The following is a 5000-nucleotide window of genomic DNA, read 5'->3' as shown; positions in this document are numbered from 1 at the left end:
CTATCGCTAACAAAACCCCACCACCACACCACCACACGTTACACACATATACTTGACAGAGTAGATACTATCTACATATCTATCGACAGAGTTGTAGATATCGTGCCGTTGAACGGCATCTTGTCGCGTCGCGTGGCGATCTTGTACGAGAAACATTTTCCTCTGACATTGTATCGGAATAATTATTATAATTCATTATTATACATTCATACATACATACATACATACATACATATTATTAATAAATATAATTGTTTTTTTTGTTTTTTCTTTTCTTCAAATAAACCCACATTGCCATTTCTCTGAGCGTGTGCTGCGAGCTTCAACGAGAAACATTCGGCGCGAAACTGTCGAGCGGCCGGCCGTCGCGCGCCGCACCTGTACGAGAAACATTTTCCTCTGACGTTGCATCGGAATAATTATTATAATTCATTATTATACATACATACATACATACATACATACATACATACATATTATTAATAAATATAATTGTTTTTTTTGTTTTTTCTTTTCTTCAAATAAACCCACATTGCCATTTCTCTGAGCGTGTGCTGCGAGCTTCAACGAGAAACATATCTATCAATACAAATGTCTATTCAAAAAAAAAGAAAACAAACAAAATCATATCAGTCAATAAAATAAATAATAATATTTTTTTACTACTACTACTAGTACTACTACGTGCTACTACTGCACGCCAATACACATACATAATAAAATGAAAAATCGTCTCTCTCTCGCTCGCTCTACGAGAAACATTCGACGTCCGCTCCAATGCCGACGCGGACTATTGCTCTCGGTATAGATGTGGAGCGAAACAGTCGTGCGCACAGCGTCGACTCGTTCTCGTTGCCGCGCGTCGTTCGTCTCAAATAGACACGAACGACGGACGAGAGAGAATAGAATGTGTTCTTGTTTTTGTGTTTGTGCGAAGTGTGAGAATATTATATACATATATTCGCGCATGGATGATATAGATATGGGTATGGATTTCGGAGGAAATTATATCAAATTCGTATTTCGAATGCGAGACCGCCGAGATCTTTCCCAGCTCTCTCTCTCTCTGTGTGTGTGGTGTATAGTACATTTTATATATCTCTCTTGTGTCAACACAAAATAACAAAGAATATACATACTACTCCTCCTCATATTTTATATAATATAATATAAAATTATATTATAGCACCGCGTTCGCAGACCGTATGGTGATGTTACCAATCGACCAAGATTTGGGACCGTCTCCCCCGGTGTTATCTGTGATGTTAAAAGAATACGCTTCTAGGCACACCTCAACGCAGGGCGCCTAGCGTGTTCGACACGTGCGCGGTCGCCACGGCGACCGTATATGTAAAGAATGTATAAAAGAGGACGCACACGCGCCCATCGTCGAAACGGTGTGCGCAGCGTCGTGTTGGAATTTATCCCTCAAGCTCCGGGCGTTGATCGTATCTAGTGCGAATCATGCGTGTGTGTGCGCATGTAATTGCCAGCCGAGTTTTAATATGTTTACAATAACGTATTGAATAAAAATTGAGAAGTTGCGTTTAGATGAATGTTCAATTTTCAAATTGTCACAACATCGATTCCCGCCCGCGGGGTCGTGTTCGTTGCAGTTTTATGTCCCTCACAGTGGTCGAGCATCGTTGTACATCACCTCGTTGCGAGATCGTGACGGGACGGCCGCTCGTAGACCGGTCAAAGTTAGTCTATCGATATGAAGCGCGAACGTCGCGTCGCGTGCAAATTCGACGCGTTACGTTCACGCGTGTCGAGAAGGCGCGCGCGCAAGCGCGCGCCCCTCGACGCCGCCGAGCCAGCGGCTCGCCGAAGCCGCGTGACCGCGGTGTAGGCGTGTCGTTTGCGTAAGCAGCTCCCTGGTTGATCCTGCCAGTAGTTATATGCTTGTCTCAAAGATTAAGCCATGCATGTCTCAGTGCAAGCCGTATTAAGGCGATACCGCGAATGGCTCAATATATCAGTTTTGGTTCCTTAGATCTTACTCAGTTACTTGGATAACTGTGGTAATTCTAGAGCTAATACATGCAATCAGAACTCTGACCAGTGATGGGATGAGTGCTTTTATTAGATCAAAACCAATCGGCGGAGGGCCATGCGTCCGAAGTCGTTAATTTTGATGAATCTGGATAACTTTTGCCGATCGCACGGTCCAGTACCGGCGACGCATCTTTCAAATGTCTGCCTTATCAACTTTCGATGGTAGTTTCTGCGACTACCATGGTTGTCACGGGTAACGGGGAATCAGGGTTCGATTCCGGAGAGGGAGCCTGAGAAACGGCTACCACATCCAAGGAAGGCAGCAGGCGCGCAAATTACCCACTCCCGGCACGGGGAGGTAGTGACGAAAAATAACGATACGGGACTCTTACGAGGCCTCGTAATCGGAATGAGTACACTTTAAATATTTTAACGAGGAACAATTGGAGGGCAAGTCTGGTGCCAGCAGCCGCGGTAATTCCAGCTCCAATAGCGTATACTAAAATTGTTGCGGTTAAAAAGCTCGTAGTTGCATTTGTGCGCCGCGCTGTCGGTGCACCGCATCCGCGGTGATACTGACACGTCTGCGGAGCATATCGTCGGTGAGCCGGCGGTAAAACGCCGGTTCAATATCAAAATCCTATCGCGGTGCTCTTCGGTGAGTGTCGAGGTGGGCCGACAATTTTACTTTGAACAAATTAGAGTGCTCAAAGCGGGCTCAAAATGCCGCTTGAATATTTCGTGCATGGAATAATAGAATATGATCTCGGTTCTATTTTGTTGGTTTTCAGAACTCCGAGGTAATGATTAATAGGGATAACTGGGGGCATTCGTATTGCGACGTTAGAGGTGAAATTCTTGGATCGTCGCAAGACGAACATCAGCGAAAGCATTTGCCAAAGGTGTTTTCATCAATCAAGAACGAAAGTTAGAGGTTCGAAGGCGATTAGATACCGCCCTAGTTCTAACCGTAAATATGTCATCTAGCGATCCGCCGACGTTACTACAATGGCTCGGCGGGCAGCTTCCGGGAAACCAAAGATTTTGGACTCCGGGGGGAGTATGGTTGCAAAGCTGAAACTTAAAGGAATTGACGGAAGGGCACCACCAGGAGTGGAGCCTGCGGCTTAATTTGACTCAACACGGGAAATCTCACCAGGCCCGGACACCGGAAGGATTGACAGATTAACAGCTCTTTCTTGATTCGGTGGGTGGTGGTGCATGGCCGTTCTTAGTTGGTGGAGCGATTTGTCTGGTTAATTCCGGTAACGAACGAGACTCTAGCCTGCTAAATAGGCGTCGTCATTCAAGGTGTGCGCGACTCTCGGGGAGCGCAACTCACTGGCGACGTATTAAAATTCTTCTTAGAGGGACCGGCGGCTTCGAGCCGCACGAGATTGAGCAATAACAGGTCTGTGATGCCCTTAGATGTCCTGGGCCGCACGCGCGCTACACTGAAGGAATCAACATGTTCTCCCTGGCCTAGAGGCCCGGGCAACCCGTTGAAACTCCTTCGTGCTGGGGATTGGGGTTTGCAATTATCCCCCATAAACGAGGAATTCCTAGTAAGCGCGAGTCATAAGCTCGCGTTGATTACGTCCCTGCCCTTTGTACACACCGCCCGTCGCTACTACCGATTGAATGATTTAGTGAGGTCTTCGGACCGACACGCGGTGGCCTCACGGCCGTCGGCGTTGCTGGGAAGTTGACCAAACTTGATCATTTAGAGGAAGTAAAAGTCGTAACAAGGTTTCCGTAGGGGAACCTGCGGAAGGATCATTAACGTTGGTTTTTTCTTTTTGTTTTGTTGTTGTCAAAGACTCGCAAAAAAAGAAAAAAATACAAAAACACGTGAATGATACGAATCAAAATCGAATCCGAGACGGTTGACTCTCTCTCGTCGATTCGCGACGTGTGCGTTGCGACACGCTTTGATTAGCGTTCGCTATCGCCTATTGATACTTTGAAATAATATTTTATAATTTTTGTGTACAACCACGCAAATAAAAGAGATTTTCTTTCTTTTCATTTGTCGTACACGTTAATGATAAGTATTATTTTCAAATTTTTTTGTTTAATTTTTTCGCACCTTTTATATTTTCTCATACAAAAACACACACAAAAACAAAACGATTACCCTGAACGGTGGATCACTTGGCTCGCGGGTCGATGAAGAACGCAGTTAACTGCGCGTCATAGTGTGAACTGCAGGACACATTTGAACATCGACATTTCGAACGCACATTGCGGTCCGTGGAGAAATATCCAGGACCACTCCTGTCTGAGGGCCGGCTGCATAAAAACAAAAAGCCACACTGTTCGCGTGACGAGCGGCGATCGCTGCGACTCCGGTCGTAGCGCCGCATCTCTGTCGCGCGTGCAATTGACGGTTTCGCTAGGCCGCCGAGCGGCCGAACGATCCGTTCGAATATATGTTCGATTACGACTCGTCATCCGTATTGGCCGTGTTAAGCCACGTCTATACGATACTTTTGTCGCACAAATAAATTCTCCCCGCCGCACCGTGTCTCCCGCGGCACGGGTGCGCGTCGAGTCTTTACGCAACGACAACGACAACGACGACAACGACGTTCGCGTTTACGCGTCGCGCGTGTTTGCTCGCATCGTCCCGGTCCCGCATGGCGATCGCGCGACGGTCGGCGCCGGTGCGCGCGTCGACGTGTCTCGACGCTGTCGTTGAAAGTTGTCGCGTTCGGCTCAGTTTCTCTTACTCTCGCGAGAGGAAGCGAAACGCGCGCGCCCGCTGCTCTAGCGGTTGCGCCCAGTGTGTGCGTGCGGTGTTTGTGCAATTGTAGTGTGTACGAAATTATTGTGACGTGTGTTCTTAAAACGGACGGAACGATGCCGTCGTTAACGAACAACAACAGAAGAACCGCTTGGTGGTGTGCGATTGATTGATTTCGCGCAACGCGACATCTATGTGTCGCCACCACCACGCTGTTCGCAAGGTGCCGCGCCGCTTTCGTGCGAGCGCATATAAT

At 47.2% G+C, this 5000-nt stretch overlaps 2 non-coding genes across 2 annotated transcripts; both read left to right on the top strand.

Moving 5' to 3' along the window:
- The first annotated feature begins 1874 nt into the window (after positions 1–1874).
- Positions 1875–3780, top strand: LOC123719698. The gene has a single exon (XR_006755765.1). It is a non-coding gene; the product is annotated as a small subunit ribosomal RNA (ribosomal RNA).
- A 352-nt stretch (positions 3781–4132) lies between these two features.
- On the top strand, positions 4133–4289 carry LOC123719697. Its single transcript, XR_006755764.1, has one exon. It is a non-coding gene; the product is annotated as a 5.8S ribosomal RNA (ribosomal RNA).
- Positions 4290–5000: the final 711 nt, after the last annotated feature.

The sequence above is a fragment of the Pieris brassicae genome, unplaced genomic scaffold (assembly GCF_905147105.1).
Source record: "Pieris brassicae unplaced genomic scaffold, ilPieBrab1.1, whole genome shotgun sequence".
Lineage (NCBI taxonomy): Eukaryota > Metazoa > Arthropoda > Insecta > Lepidoptera > Pieridae > Pieris > Pieris brassicae.
This window is presented reverse-complemented; position numbering and strand designations above follow the sequence as displayed.